We start from the raw sequence: 16,728 nt of genomic DNA on the forward strand, positions 1-16,728 counted from the left end.
TCAAGCTGTGGCAGGGCACCCCAAGGCCACAAGGGCACCCCTCAACTGAGGGGCCAGTCAAGCAACGTTATTAAAAAGATCATGAAGCTCTAAACCCAAGGAACTTGTCTCAGACAGGTGTCAGGCAGGGGAAAGCTTGAGCTACCCAGACAGGGAAAGTTTGTTAACAGAATCTGGGAGTGTGCTTTTACCCAGAGCTCTTGGTGCTGCCTGTTTGGTATTGTTGATGCAGCTGTACTTTTTTAAGGCAAATGAGGAACACCAAAATGTTGCATTCATATTTACCATTCTCATCCACCCAGGACAGATCACAAATGGTTTGCTTGGCAGGGTGTTCAGCAAGCAGGTGAAGAAGAACAGGAGTAGTTATTTTGTGGAGTGACCCCATAAGCTCTCTCCCCTGTGTGCAAGGAGATGCTGCATGTAGAATGACACTGCACTCTTTCCCTCTCAGAAGATGCACTAGGAGGGTTTGAGTCATTCCTGGATCAGTATCTTTGCATCTTCTGGCAAACAGGGTGGCAGTTTAGGCAAAACATGCTATTGAGACACATGATGTTTTTCAGTCATGGTTCCAAAACATTGTGTCTCAGCTCCAGGATGAAGTGGTGGAGCTCAGGGGAGAGGTGAGTAGGTTAAGAAGCATCATGGAGAGTGAGAGGGGAATTGATAACTTTCACAAACTGCTCTTTACAAATACAGAACAGGAGTTGACTCTTAGTGGAGCAGAGGATTCGATATCCTCTCATCAGCAAGCCCCCAGCCCTCCTGCAGCAGCTCACACCTGCAGGGTCAATGGGAACAGGCAGCTACCCCAGGAAACAAACAATACCCATGGAGCAAACCTGTTCCTTTGAGAAACACACCACCCACAGTGCCCTCTGACATCAGCAATGGATGAGGGACCATTTAGGAAGAGCCAAGAGGTCAATTCATGGCTCCAGGACTGGAGTCATCAACAGGGGTTTGGATTTTATGCTCACAGCACAGGTTACAGGGCACCAGAGCTGCAAGCAAACAATGGGATGCACCTGGTCCAGAGGTGCAAAAGGATCCTAGAGCAGGAGTTGGCAGGGCTCATTGGTAGGGCTTTGAACTAGATTGGAAGGGGGAAGGGGTTGTTAATCTCATGCTTGCCTGTGACAAACATTGGGGCAGCTCACCAGAGGCAGAGGGATGGATGCTAGCAAGGGCTCTCAACATGCTGCCCTGAGGCAAGCCAAGGATGAAGCACTGGGACACCCCAAGGGAATCGAGGGGGATTCACCTCAGAGGGTGGCACAGCCAGCACAGCTGAAGTGCCTCTGTGCCAATGCACACAGCTGGGGCAGCAAACAGGATGAATGAAGGGCACTGTGCTGCTGGAGTGCTATGGCATAGAGGCTATCACTGACACTGGGGGGGATGATTCCCATGAGGGGAAGGTAGGGATGGATGGGTACAAGCTCTTCAGGAAGGACAGGCAGGGCAAGAGGTGTTGCTCTCTGTATCAGTGACCAGCTGGAATCAGTGGAGCTCCACCTGGGCAAGGATGATGAGCTGGTGGAGAGCACATGGGTGAAGATTAAGGGGAAGCCAGGGGAAGGTGATGTTACTGTAGGGGTCTGCTACAGGCCACCTGACCAGCAGAACCAAGCAGAAGAGGCACTCCAAAGGCAAATGGAAGTGGCTTTGTGTTCACAGGCCCTGCTCCTCATGGGGGATTTCAACCACCCTGACCTCTGCTGGAGGGACAACACAGCCAGGTACAGCATTGCAGGATGTTCCTGGAATGCATAGGTGACAGCTTCCTCCTCCAAATGGCAGAGGAACCAAGGAGAAAAGGCTATGCCGGACCTTGTTCTCACCAGTAGGGAAGGGCTGGTGACCAATGTGAGGCTCAGGGATAACCTTGGCTGCAGTGACCATGAAGCAACAGAATTTAAGACCCTCAGGGCAACCAGGAGGAACCAAGCTTGCAGTCCTGGACTTGAGGCATGCAGACTTTGATCACTTCAGGGATCTGCTGGCCAAATATCATGGATCAAAGCCCTAGAAGGAAGAGGGGTCCAGGACAGCTGGGCAGTGTTCAAGGATCACCTTCTCTGTGCCCAGGAGCAAAGTATGCCCACAAAGAGGAAAGCAGGAGAGAGGGCTAGGAGACCTGCCTGGATGAGCAAGGAGCTCCTGGACACTCTGGCACACAAAAAGCAGCTCTACAAGGAGTGGAGGAGAGAACAGCTGGAGTGGGGGCATGTAAGGAACCTTCCAACCCTGACAATTCTCTGATTCTATGTCATGAATGACTCTGTTAGAACTTGCTTCAGTCAGAATGATTAAATACTAAGCTGTTTACCTTTACAAGGCAATAGCTCATAGGATGTGAAATACAGACATTCTCCTTTGGAATGAGCTGGCTGGATCATTTCAGGTGTTTTTGGGGTGTAAAGTGCAAAGAAACTGCCAAAACTAATTGAGAAATTAATTCACTACATGGCTGGGAAACAATCTGTGCATTCTGAAGGAAGAAACTATTCCACATGTACCTAGCTCTGCCATGCCAGATGGGTGATGGCAGCTCCAGGCCCTCCTCTTCCTCAGTAGGACTCTCACAGGCCTCTCTTTGATGCACTGCATTGGCTTCTTGTAGGCAAAGACTCACTTAATGCAGGGCCCTGGCTCCCTTCAGCAGCACTATAGTGAGGGGCTGATTTTTCTGTCAGGGGCTGGCAGTAAAAGAGAATATATGACTTTTGTAAGGCTGTTGAGTATATAGGAAGGAAACTAGTCCTTATCTAATTTGTGAATGGAATGGAATGGAATGGAATAGAATGGAATTAACCAGTCTGGAAAAGACCTTTGAGCTCATCAAGTCCAACCTATCACCCAACACCATCTAATCAATTAAACCAGTCAGCCAGAGCAGCCTTCATAGTATCATAGTATCAGTCAGGGTTGGAAGGGACCACAAGGTTCATCTAGTTCCAACCCCCCTGCCATGGGCAGGGACACCCCACACTAGATCAGGCTGCCCAGAGCCATATGGCCTTCAGCCATATTACCACAGGCTGAGTTCTTGTCATTTTTTTTTTGTCACCAGTTTGTAGGATTTGATCAAATTGATACCTGGAAGGCAAACTGCCAACAGAAATTCAGGTCTCAAAGTGACAATTCAGTAGATGGCATGTTTCTATCCAAGGTACTATTACACAAATACTGAGAGGCAGGCTTGGGACTTTTATTTGAAACCTGGAAGGCAGCTTTTCACAGCCCAAGGGCATAGTCACTTGCCTTTGCCCTTCAGCACATGGAATCATAGAATCAATAAAGTTGGAAAAGACATCAGAGGTCATCAAGTCCAACCTGTCACCCAACATCTCCTGACTACTAGACCATGGCTTCAAGTGCCACATCCAATGCCCTCTTGAACACCTCCAGGGATGGTGACTCCACCACCTCCCTGGGCAGAGCTGTGAAGAACTTTCTCCTTACCTCAAGTCTAAACTTTCCCTGGCACAGCTTGAGACTGTGTCCTCTTGTTCTGGTGCTGCTTGCCTGGTAGAAGAGACCAACCCCCTCCTGGCTACAACCACCCTTCATGTAGTTGTAGACAGCAATAAGGTCTCCCCTGAGCCTCCTCTTCTCCAGGAAGCGGACTCCTGAAGTCCAAGGTACTTCATTTAGGAGCATGCTTAGATTTTAACTCTTCCTATTAATACAGATAGAAGTAGAACAACCTCTGGCCAGTTATTCATTGCCAAGGTGTGGGCATGCAGTTATGGTAAAGCTGTTAGTGAGAGAGAGGCCAAGGTGAGCCTGCTGTGGAGCTGGGCTACACAGCAGAATTTCTGCACCAGGGCAGTACTGCTGAGCAGGTCCTGACTGACAGCGAGAGCAGGGGCCCAGCCTCTGTGAACTGTCCTGGCACTGCTGGACAGGACAGAGATAAAATCTTTTCTAAGTCTGAGAAACATTAATGCATTTATTTCCCAGGCAAATTAGGTTCCTAGTGCTGCCTAGTAGAGACTAAAGCTTCTCTTTGCTCATTTTCTTGTCCAAAGGCACTAACAAACCCTTGCTAGATGTCGTAGTAAACTTGATGCCAGGAAATTTGGCGATTGCTGGATCTTCAGGGATTTTTCTACAAATGTGTCCGTTTATCCTGTTTGCTGTGGGTAATTCTGTCCACAAGGTAATTCAGCCAAGCAAATCAAGGAAGACAAAAAAGACAAAGGTGTGTTTCCATTGCATTTAATTGGGAGTTTCCCCTCAACCTGTGTGGCAGTAATAGGCTTAGAGTCTTATTTGTGCAGTAATGCTTGATTTACTTGTCTCTCCCCTTCTTCCTTTCTCTTCCCATGGTGGCACATTATTGTTTCAAACCACTGATCTTTGCTGTGGTCTCTTGTTTCCCACAACTTGCATTGCTGGGATGTTTACTTCCTGGATTTAATTCCAATTTAGCTACTACACTAATCCTTAAATAAATCTTCTTCAGTTCAACTCTTCCCCTTAACCCTATACACCAATGTTTGCACTAATTTAAATAGGCAGGATATTAGATTAAAGTTAATAGGGGGAGTCAACATACTAATCCAGTTTCTACAGGTTTGCACCCCTGAAGAAAATATTAGGAGCAGCCATATGAATTCCCCTTCTCATAGGCAGGGTGAGGAAGAACACATTCGGTGAATGGCTCACTCCCAGGTTTTGGAAGCCCAAGTCATCTGTACTGTAAGTTTCTCAAATCATCAAACATAATGCAACACAGGCAGCTAAGCCAAATCTTCTCAATTCCCCATTTCAAGGCTGGCAGCTCTGGAAAAACATTTGAATACAGCTGGTGAAACTACAGGTTTCCATGAAAGGAAAAGAAACGTACTAACAAGGTGTGATGATCCATACAGGATTTGCAATCAGCACAACTAAAAGCAAACAAACAAAAAGCCCCAAAACAACAACAAAAGAATAGAATAGAATTAACCAGGTTGGAAAACACCTTCGAGATCATCAAGTCCAACACCATCTAATCAACTAAACCATAGCACAAAGCGCCCCATCCAGGCTGTTCCTAAGCACCTCCAGTGATGGTGACTCCACCACCTCCCTGGGCAGCACCTTCCAATGGCTAATCTCTCTTTATGGGAAGAATTTCTTCCTAACCTCCAGCCTAAACCTCCCCTGGCACAGCTTGAGACTGTGTCCTCTTGTTCTGGTACTGGTTGCCTGGCAGAAGAGACCAACCCCCACCTGGCTACAACCTCCCTTCAGGGAGTTGTAAACAGCAAGAAGGTCTCCCCTGAGTCTCCTCTTCTCCAGGCTAAGCAACCCCAGCTCCCTCAGCCTCTCCTCACAGGGCTGTGCTCCAAACCCCTCCCCAGCTTTGTTGCCCTTCTCTGGACACAAAAACGCCCAAAAAACCCAAAACCAACCAACCAAATCCCAACAACTTGAATTAAATGTTTGCAATGTTCTGCTTTCTTTGTTGTGTTGTTTTGTTCTTTAAGAGACTTGTGGTGGGTTGTGAAAAACAAACCACAACAACCTACCACAAGGCTAGATTTAATTCTTAGTACAATATTGGTTGCTGCAACTTTTCACCTATAATTATGCACAAGTGCAAGCATGTAAGCAGCTGAAAGCCAGTAACAGTGACATCTAAATAATAAAAGCACTATCAGATATAATACAGATCAAAAAAAATCCAATTAAAAACACCACCCAGACTTGGAAAAAAATTCTATTGCTGTGCCAAGGGAAGTTTAGGCTGGAGGTGAGGAGAAATTCTTCACTGAGAGAGTTGTTAGCCATTGGAATGTGCTGCCCAGGGAGGTGGTGGAGTCACCGTCCCTGGAGGGGTTCAAGAGGGGATTGGTCGTGGCACTTGGTGCCATGGTCTAGCCATGAGGTCTGTGGTGACAGGTTGGACTTGATGATCTTTGAGTTCTCTTCCAACCTTGGTGATACTGTGATACTGTGATCTCAGCCTTTCTTTGTTTCAAGAGAAGTTTATCCCTCTTCTGGACATGCTACAACTCTAGCTGTTTTCTTGCATTGTGAGGTAATAGAAACCTGTGGTGATAGAGCGGTGAAGCCAGCAGAAATCCATGTTTGCTGCTTGTGATTTAACATTGGAACTCAGGTAGTTTCAGGTCATAATTTCATTATGCTCTGTATTGCATAGGTGCATAAGAAAGTGGTTTGTGTGCATATTCCATTTCTGTCATTTAGAATTCCAGGAATGTCTAGCAATGGAGAGAATGAAGAGCTGGTTGTAAAATAAAGGCAATTAATTCTACTCTGCAAATCAGTACCCATGAAATCTTTCCTTTTGAAAAATCAAAATCTGCTTTTCACTACAGTGGTGTGGAGTTCCCAGAGCTGAACACCACATGGAGTCACATCCCACTCCTCTCAAACTGCAATCTCTGGCTCCTCGTAATGAGTTGGGCACCGACTTACACACATGAATAACGTGACCCAGAGTGAAAATCAGGGGAGAACAACAGCAAATCGAATGCTGAACTCCTCTTGTCGATTGCTTGCCCATAGCCCATGCACATAATTATGCAATAAATTCACTCACTGTGCTGTGTCAAGTCCTGTTAAACCCTGAAGGCTCTGGGGCAGAAGTTGTAGCTTTTCCCTGGCAGGTAAGTGTTTATGAGCCTGGTAGCACCAGAAACGTTTCTGGAGCCCACAAACATGATTTAGCCTCAGTAATGTGCAGTCACTGAGCCTGTCTTGTGCTGATGCATGCTACATGCAATTGTAAAAAGGGGGAAAAAAAGTTTAACAGCTTAGCCACAAAGGAATGTTTATATCTGATTACACTAACTGCTGATTTAATGGTAGTTAATCAGTGGCATGTAATACAAGCCAAGCAGCCCAATGGATTTATTGATGAATGGCACTTAAAGTTGTTGTTAGAAAACTGAAGCTGTCTGCATTAAACAAGCAGGCACAGAGCCCCATCAAACAGTAGCACGGTTGCAAAGGGCAAATTTCTGCTTCAGGTTACAGTGCTTCAAATCCTAAGTCACTCCAAATTTATACTGAACCAACAGGCCAGTGTGTGAGCTGCAGGTCCAGTCCTGCATGGTGCAGAAGACATTCCCTGAGGTTAAGACCAGTGTAGGGCACTTTGCTGGGAAGGGATCTGAATTTGCTGGCAGAGGTTGGATGAGGCCTTGAGAAATCTGGTCTGGTGGAGGGTGTCCCTGCACGTGACAGGGGGACTGGAATTATGTGATTCTTTAAGGTCCCTTCCAACCCAAACCATTCTATGAGTCTATGAATTTCATAGGGAAGCAGGCACCCTCCTTGGGCCTGGGTGCTGCCCCTACCTGCCTACAGCCACGGGAACAAAACTTACCACAAACAGCAACTCAACAGGATGGCAATTTGAAGTTTAAATACTGGAGTGGGACTCTTGTTCTGCCATTTTTAGGAGTGCCTATGCTGCTTCACATCAGACACAGGTATATAAGCTGCAAGAGCTACATTTCTTCCTCCTCAGGTCAGCAGGAGCTGAGGAATGGATGCAGGCTCAGTGAGAATGCAACTCTAGCAGTTGTACAACATCTCTTCCCAGTGTGTGAGCCTGAGCTGAGGGGGGCTCGTTTAGGGGAGAAGGAAAGAAAGGTACAGATGCCTTATCCCCTCTGACAGGTATTGATTTGCCTGGATGCACTTTTCATCTCTCCAAACCTGACCCACACAGCTGCTGCATACTATGCAGCTTGTCTGCTTTAGCATGAAACATGAGAAAAGCGAGCCTGTGAAGCAGTGTTGGAAGCAGACTCCTATAGAGAACATCCATGCTCTATGCTAAAAAATCAGAGAAAAGCTTTTTAAAGAAGATAAAACTGAACATTTTTTTATTCACGAAGGGTTCTTCGAGTAGCTGCTGCTCCCTGCTTCCCTCCAGAGTGTTGCAGCATTTAGCCTCAGCCTCTTGACTCTTTGGCCAACTGAAATCATCAGTTTTTGCTCCTGTCTTGGCTGGGATGATGCCAGCTCCCAAGTGAGAGGCATCTGTAAAGGAGTAAAAAAATTGAAAGTTATGTCAGTTATTTATTGATGTGAGATGGTTTACTGGATGCTGCCAAAATTGAAGAGCTGCTGTTCCTTTGCATGCTTCAGTTCCTTCTTGTGTAACTGTCAGGAACGTGTCCAAATTTCCTTTTATCATTCAATTGCAAAATTTCAGAGATTCAGGATGGTGAGTTTTCAAGCTCAGTGGCCACAAGAAAAGCAGCTAGAGAAAGAGAGACATGTCAAATGAGGTGCCTTGTGAGCCAGCTTTGTAACAATGGAGTGTTTGAGAAGGGCCCACCTGAAACATAAAACCAGGTCAAAGCCTTGATACTGTATTAGATTCACCCTGATGATATTATTGCAGGGAACACAGTAAAACTAGCATGGCAGTGATTTCTTGTTCTGATTTAAGTGTGTCAACCCTGAGAGGAGGCCACTTATGAAATCACCTCTTGGTTTGAGGGCAAATTCGGAAGCCCCAACAGGCTTCCAGTTCGTGATGGAAACAAAGTTTTGCTAAACCTTTTGCAGTCTACTTATAAATAAAATCTATTGTTAACATTATAATTAATGATTTATCCTGTATGCCACAGCTATAGAAATGCACACCTGACAGTAAAAACAAACTAACAAAACCCAGCAAACAAACAAACAGATGGGAATCAGGGTAATTCGGTCTGCAGAGGCTGGATCCTGGCTATGGAGTTACCAGATCCTCCTGTGGTGGCAGGATTGGGCACATTAAATAATTATGGGACTGATTAGTTTATGGGACTGATTAGTTTGAAAGACTTGCAAATTCAGCATGCATCCTCACAAAACACATCTGCAACTCCCATACCTGGAAACCTCAGTGAAACTCATTCAGACAGGCATGGGATCACTCACAAAGGACTAGGAAGGATGAGACGGGATTCTTCTGCCTTCATCTTAGTCACTGAGAAGTCAGATATCTAGCGCAAGCTACTCATCTAGGCTTCTTCTGTGATCAATAGTCCATAGATGAGGTGAGATGAGAAATTATGCTCATTTCTGTATCTAGTTGGAAGAATCACCCTTGGGAGATACTTCTCTCCATCGGCTGTTAATGGTGCCTGGCTGACTGGCTGGCTGGTTGTTGGGCAACCTTATGCTCTTTCTCATTGTACTTCTCCCTAGGGTCATAGCTGGGAAAGCACACAGGCAGCTGCTGGCCCAGAATCAAAAGGAAATAAAAATGTATTTGGAGTTATATGACAAATGCAAGCAAAACTGCTGAGATGGGGGGGAGGCCAGAAGGTTTAGGCATCAAGTTTGCATTCTCCAGAAACAATGAGCTCTTTCTGATCTCCAGGGATACATGCTTACCCAGCAGAGTGTTAAGGTCCCCAGCAGCACCAAGAGAGTCAGCAGCTTTTTTGATGAGTTTACTGGGAGCAGCAGGATAAACAAGTTAAAGATGGACTTTACCCTTTGTCTTCACTCCACTGGCAGCACCCTTCATGGAAAAGTGAAGGAGCAGACCTGCAATGCCATGGTAGTCAGTGGGGAGCTGGGGCCCAAGTTAGCCTTCATATTGGGATGAATTTCATAGCGATGGACATTGGCAGCTCAGATCAGCAAGAGTTTGGTAGGAGCAGGACAGAAACTCACATTCTCCCACAGCTTTACAGGAACCCATTGACCTGTGGTCAAGACATTTTTTGGTAGTACTGCAAAAGTTTAACGGTAGTGTGAAGGATAAGAACAGAATTGCTCATCCAGGACTGGAGACCTGAGCGCTGTACATAGCTGTCAGATCAACCTGTGAAGAGGTTTAGAAAAGAAACAGCTGAATTAAATTGGAGTGTTTTCATTACTAGAGCTGGACCAAGCTACACCCTGAATGAAGTGTGCCTCAAATCTTCGTTCTCAGCTAAAACAGACCAAGTGCTTGTGAACGAGTCTTGTGTGTCTCCTGCAGGTGGAGACAAACATCAGCTCGGTCCATTCATTTCCTTCTCAGCTCCTCCCCATCATTTGCCACTCAGGTTGTGCCAGGTTAATTCCCCATGCTGTGTGCTTTTGAACATACCATTAAAAAGTTATGGTGCTGGTCACCCCTCAGGCAAGAGGGAATACTCTGTGCACAGAAGGGTTTGTTGCTTGTTTATTACCAGAGCTGAGTTTTTAATTTCTTTGCAGCTCTGCACATATGAAAAACCAGCAGTGGTAGACACAGGCTGTGCTGCAGAAGTTGTTGCTGGTCTGGTATAAACAGCCCATTCTGTGTATTGCCCTAATGTAAACAGCCAGTAGCCTGTATAAACAACCGGCAGTTGAACTCGGGCTAAATGAAGCCCCAAAGCATGTTTGAAGCAGCAAGAAACCAAACACCAATGCATGTATTTCCAGCTTGTAGACTGCTGTTTCTCTGCTTGCCAGGAAGAATTCTCTTCACAAATTTGTTGAAATTTGGTATCATGCAGCTTGCAATTTCCTCAAAGATTTGAGTTGCAAGCTTTAAAACTCCCTGTTGGGAAATAATGAAGTCAAGGTGATTTGTTAGACCACTGTTGCATACAATCATCTTTCAGAACTGGACTGCCCTGAAAAGTTGTCTTACTTCTTAGATGGTTCCTCTATACTTGGAGTAGAAGTCTATGAGGAAAGAGCAGTCATTCAAAACTATGCCTTGATATTTCCTTGAGATACAAGTCTCCTTGAACATCCCAGCCAGTCTTAAAGAAATATATTAAACAAAATTCAGTTCATGGGTGAAAATGAGTCTTTACTGTTGATTTGACAACACAGCTATTGCACTGCTTTACTCAAAGGCAAATACTGAACTGAGCTGGAACTGAATGGAAATGGTGAAAGAGAAGGGAGAGGATGCAAAGGGCAAACAGAGAGAAAAGAGGGCTAAGTGGGAGACCCTCATGTAACTATACTTAGTAACAGCAGAGTAAAAAATAAAGGGATGCTGTTATTTTGGGTGACTGAGAGGAACTGCAGAAAGAAAATAAGCTTTTTATTGTGAAATAACCCATCTGACTTCAGCCCTCCTCAACAGATAGTTGTTTGCTCTCCAAGGAAAGAGGAACCAGATGGTTCTCATATTTCTCATGGCTGCATATCTACACAACAAACACCATCTCAGAGGTTAGCAGTGACTGCTGGAAGCTTCCTTGGTGTGTGGGTGATTAAGAGAATATGACCCTTTTCTTCTCTTCCCCCTGCCTTCTTATTTGGTGTCAGTTCAGTGCTTTTCACTAACTATATTCACCGAAAGTGTACAGAGATGGTCCAAAGAGAAGCTGGCTAGTTAACCATGCCTCTTGCAAGACTGTTGGCTTGTTTGTGAAAATCAGAAAGAATTCAGGCTGAAGTGAACCCTGCTGGGACATAATGCATTAGGTTTCTACACTGCTGAACCATGTAATGAATCCCAGGGTCGGTGCTAATGCAAAACCAGTGGTGATGTGCTGAATGGTTTAACTGCTCATAAAGTAGTGGCTAACCAGCTGTCCAGTTTTCAATCGGGCAGAGGAAGTTTAGCAGCAGTAAAACCATACTGTATTAAGTTACAGTGGCCAGCTTCAAACAAAAGGAGAAAATACAATTTAAATTTTAAAGTAGTCATGTTACAAATAAGGAGCCAGAGGGGAAGGCAGGTTTTCCTGAAGGAAACAAATTCTCATTCAGAAGAAGGTTTCACAGCAAAAATGTCACTTCACACTATATTAAAGCTGCCACAAGCTCTGTTTAAGGCAGTAATTGGAGTGAGTGGCAAGAATACTCTTAGCCTGAAGCCTATCAGGAGAGCTGCACCATTCAACCCTGCTTGGGGTTAGAAACTGTATTTTCATTACAAAAAACCAAGATGTTGCCTCAAATTTTCATGCTCAATGAAAGAAATGCCCTGGGTGGCTTTTGAGAATTGAAACCTGTGTCCGCCCTGTTCAGTTACATTTTCACCAACAAAAAGTACAACAATCTTCAGTATTAAAATAATAACAGGAAGAAAAAAGTTATGCACATTAGCAAATGTAATAATAATAATAATAATAATAATAATAATAATAAAAAAACCAATAACAATAAAAAAACCAACAACAACAAAAAACCAACAACCACCAGGTTGGAAGAGACCTTCAAGATCATCACGTCCAACCCCTCAACCAATCCAACACCACCCAAACAACTAACCCATGGCACCAAGCACCCCATCAAGTCTCCTCCTGAACACCTCCAGTGATGGCGACTCCACCACCTCCCCAGGCAGCCCATTCCAATGGGCAATCACTCTCTCTGTATAGAACTTCTTCCTAACATCCAACCTAAACCTCCCCTGGCGCAGCCTGAGACTGTGTCCTCTTGTCCTGGTACTGGCTGCCTGGGAGAAGAGACCAACCTCTGCCTGTCTACAACTTCCCTTCAGGTAGTTGTAGAGAGTGATAAGGTCACCCCTGAGTCTCCTCCTCTCCAGGCTAAGCAACCCCAGCTCCCTCAGCCTCTCCTCACAGGGCTGTGTTCCAAACCCCTCACCAACTTCATTGCCCCTCTCTGGACTCGTTCCAACAAGTCAACCTCCTTCCTAAACTGAGGGGCCCAGAACTGGACACAGGACTCAAGGTGTGGCCTAACCAGTGCAGTGTACAGGGGCAGAATGACCTCCCTGCTCCTGCTGGCCACACTGTTCCTGATGCAGGCCAGGATGCTATTGGCCCTCTTGGCTGCCTGGGCACACTGCAGGCTCATGTTCAGCCTACCATCAACCAGCACCCCCAGGTCCCTCTCTACCTGGCTGCTCTCCAGGCACTCTGACCCCAGCCTGTAGCTCTGCATGGGGTTGTGCAGAACCTGGCACTTGGATGTGTTCAATCTCATGCCCTTGGACTCTGCCCATCTGTCCAGCCTGTCGAGGTCCCTCTGCAGAGCCTCTCTACCCTCCAGCAGATCAACTCCTGCCCCCAGCTTGGTGTCGTCACAAATTTACTGATGATGGACTCAATGCCCTCATCCAGATCATCAATAAAGATGTTAAAGAGCATGGGGCCCAGCATTAATCCTTGGGGCACACCACTAGTGAGGCTGGTGGCCCCATTCACCACCACTCTCTGGGCTCGGTCCTCCAGCCAGTTCCTAACCCAATGCAGTGTGCTCCCATCCAAGCCATGAAACCTCTCAGACAGAATCATTGATGCCAAAACAAGACATAGAAATAATAAGCTAAATTTGAATCAGTAGCACTGATAGGGAAATGTTACTGCTTTATATTGTGGACTATCAAGCACTTATTTCCTGCACTAGCATCCAGTAAAGGCTTTCCCCCAGAGACTCAGAAAAAGAAAGCTGTGTTTATTGATGAGATGCTGTGGCCTCCTTCTCCCTATGTAGCATCATGCCTTTATATTGCAAGAAATCTCATAAGCCAGACTGTGAGATCATTGGTTATTAAGAGAACTTCTCATAACTTTATTGATTAATCCTTTATCCCCTGTATTCTTCACAGCAGACTAATAGAGAGACTTGTATCCACGAAGGTTCAGAAACCTCTTACAGTTAGAATAGCACAGGATAGCATAGCATAGCATAGAATAGAATAGAATAGAATAGAATACATAGAATACATAGAATAGAATAGAATAAACCAGGTTGGAAGAGACCTTCAAGATCACCGCGTCCAACCCATCAACCAATCCAACACCACCCAAACAACTAACCCACGGCACCAAGCATCCCATCAAGCCTCCTCCTGAAAACCTCCAGTGATGGCGACTCCACCACCTCCCCAGGCAGCCCATTCCAATGTGCAGTCACTCTTTCTGTATAGAACTTTTTCCTAACATCTAGCCTGAGAATTAACCAGGTTGGAAAAGACCTTTGAGATCATCAAGTCCAACCTATCACCCAACACTGTCTAATCAACTAAACCATGGTACCAAGTGCCTCATCCAGTCTCCTCTTAAACACCTCCAGGGATGGTGACTCCACCACCTCCCTGGGCAGCACATTCCAACGGCCAATCTCTCTTTCTATGAAGAACTTCTTCCTAACATCCAGCCTAAACCACCTCTAGTCCAGCTTGAGACTGTGTCCTCTTGTTCTGGTGCTGGTTGCCTGGGAGAAGAGACCAACCCCCACCTGGCTACAACCTCCCTTCAGGTAGTCAATGTAAGGCCAAATCTTTCTGAAAGTGCTGGTTGCAACGAAGGCCCTTCATTATTATGAAATTTAAGAAGAAAAAAAAAGTAAATCTGAACTCTTACTGTCACAAACTCAGCTCTTCAAGGTCAGAAAAGAGAGAAAGCAGGCATTGCAACACACACTTACATTAACTGGCCAAGCAATGACCTCTCATCTCTAACAACAAGTAAATCCCAGCTCCTTGAGGAAGCTGCAGTGGGCATATAAATTCAGATCTCTTAATTCCAGCTGCATCCTATTTCCTCCATAGAACTAAAAATAGCAGGTTGCTCACAGACAGTAACAGCGAGGGCCACTTAGGGGTGCTCCTAAAAGGTTGTTCTTGCAAAACCATTTAGAAAAATTAATCAACAATTAATTAATGAATCTGAAAAGAATCTGAAAACCTGCATAATAATATTTACACAGCCTGGGCATGGGAAGACAGCTCTGAGCCATGGGGACTCTAGATAGTGTACACCATACACCTGTGGGACAGGAGTTTGACCCCAAACTTTATAGTATCACAGTATCACAGTATAACCAAGGTTGGAAGAGACCCCAAGGATCATCAATTCCAACCTGTCCCAACAGACCTCACAACTAGACCATGGCACCAAGTGCCACGTCCAGTCTCCCCTTGAACACCTCCAGGGACGGCAACTCCACCACCTCCCTGGGCAGCACATTCCAATGACGAACGACTCGCTCGGTGAAGAACTTTCTCCTCACCTCGAGTCTAAACCTCCCCTGGCGCAGCTTGAGACTGTGTCCCCTTGTTCTGGTGCTGGTTGCCTGGGAGAAGAGACCAACTTCCTCCTGTCTACAACCACCTTTCAGGGAGTTGTAGAGGGCAATGAGGTCACCTCTGATCCTTCTCTTCTCCAGGCTAAACAATCCCAGCTCCCTCAGCCTCTCCTCACAGGGCTGTGCTCAAGGCCTCTCCCCACCCTTGTTGCCCTTCTCTGGACACACTCAAGTGTCTCAATGTCCTTCTTAAACTGAGGGGCCCAGAACTGGACACAGTACTCAAGGTGTGGCCTAACCAATGCAGAGTACAGGGGCACAATGACCTCCCTGCTCCTGCTGGCCACACTATTCCTAATGCAGGCCAGGATGCCATTGGCCCTCTTGGCCACCTGGGCACACTACTGGCTCACATTTAGGTGGGTGTCAATCATCACCCCCAGGTCCCTCTCCGTTTGGCAGCTCTCAGCCACTCTGACCCCAGCCTGTAGCTCTGCATGGGGTTGCCATGGCCAAAGTGCAGCACCTGGCACTTGGACTTGTTAAATGCCATTCCATTGGACTCTGCCCATCTGTCCAGTCGGTCAAGGTCCCTCTGCAGAGCCTTTCTACCCTCTAACTGACTAACATCCGTTCCCAACTTGGTGTCATCTGCAAACTTGTAACATGGGCATGGCCAGCTGAGACCCTAACCAGGGCTACATGTGAGCACAAAGAAGAAATTGCCATGCATAAAGATCATCTTGCCCTTGCCCTTGTCTAAGCTGCTGGGGTGTGTGCATGGGTTACTAAGTTCCAGTGCCCACCTCAGGGAGGTGAGTATTTTGGCAGTGCCAAACAGAGGCACAACGGCCTATAGGAGCAGTCTGTCCTACACTGCAGGCTGGGGTGGTGGTAGGTCTCAGTTGTCCTTGTGATCTACCACCACATGCACCACCATGCTCACGCTTATTATTGCTCATTGTTTTAATAAATTCACCATTAAAAAAGACTGCAGTGATTAAGGAATGTATTCCATTAGCCACACAGGGCTTTGAAAGTTTTCCTCTCCATCCTAGGAATCAGCTTTGTGTTCTTTGGTGGTCATAATTCCAACAGCTGTAGCAGGATGGACTTGCAGCAGAATGCCATTTAATAGGAGAGGCTAAGCAGTGTGAAATTAGGAATAACTGATATGAAAGCTTGACTAGGAAAGCAAAACTTCTGTAATTAAACTTGCTTCAGTATGATGGATGTTTTTGTTTTGGAAAGGCATCTCAGTGAGCATACATCTGGGTAATACCAGGAAACATGTCAGATGCTTTAGGTTAGGGATTATATTTTCAGTCTTTCCTTAGCTCCCTTGTTATACACATCATTTCAAGGCAGTCCTTTTGCCAGTTGCAATCAACCCTGTTTAAATATTCCCCAAGTCTAACAATATCACTGAACAGAAGATGAGCCCTGAAAACCACCCTGGCCCAGTGTGACCTTTCTCCCCTGTAAATCCTGCTCTCACAGCAGCAGCCCTGACTCTGTAGTGGGCTTTGCAGAACTGTTACACGTCCAGCAATTCAGATGGTTCAGATCTGGTCATGTATGTATTTGTTCAGAGTTTCCAATGACAGATCCAAATCTTCAAACTCTGTACTGAACATGATGCTTATCGTATGGCAAAGGAGTAGAGATTCTTGTTTATTATTAATAGCAGTGCATATAAACACAAGCCAAGACCAGTCAGAGATGCTACTCCCCACCCAGCATTGCTGTAGATTACATTTGCCTGCTGCTTTTCACATTACCATCATTCATAGTCCTTCATTTTACTTGGCTGTG

The sequence above is a fragment of the Dryobates pubescens genome, chromosome 2 (assembly GCF_014839835.1).
Source record: "Dryobates pubescens isolate bDryPub1 chromosome 2, bDryPub1.pri, whole genome shotgun sequence".
Classification (NCBI taxonomy): domain Eukaryota; kingdom Metazoa; phylum Chordata; class Aves; order Piciformes; family Picidae; genus Dryobates; species Dryobates pubescens.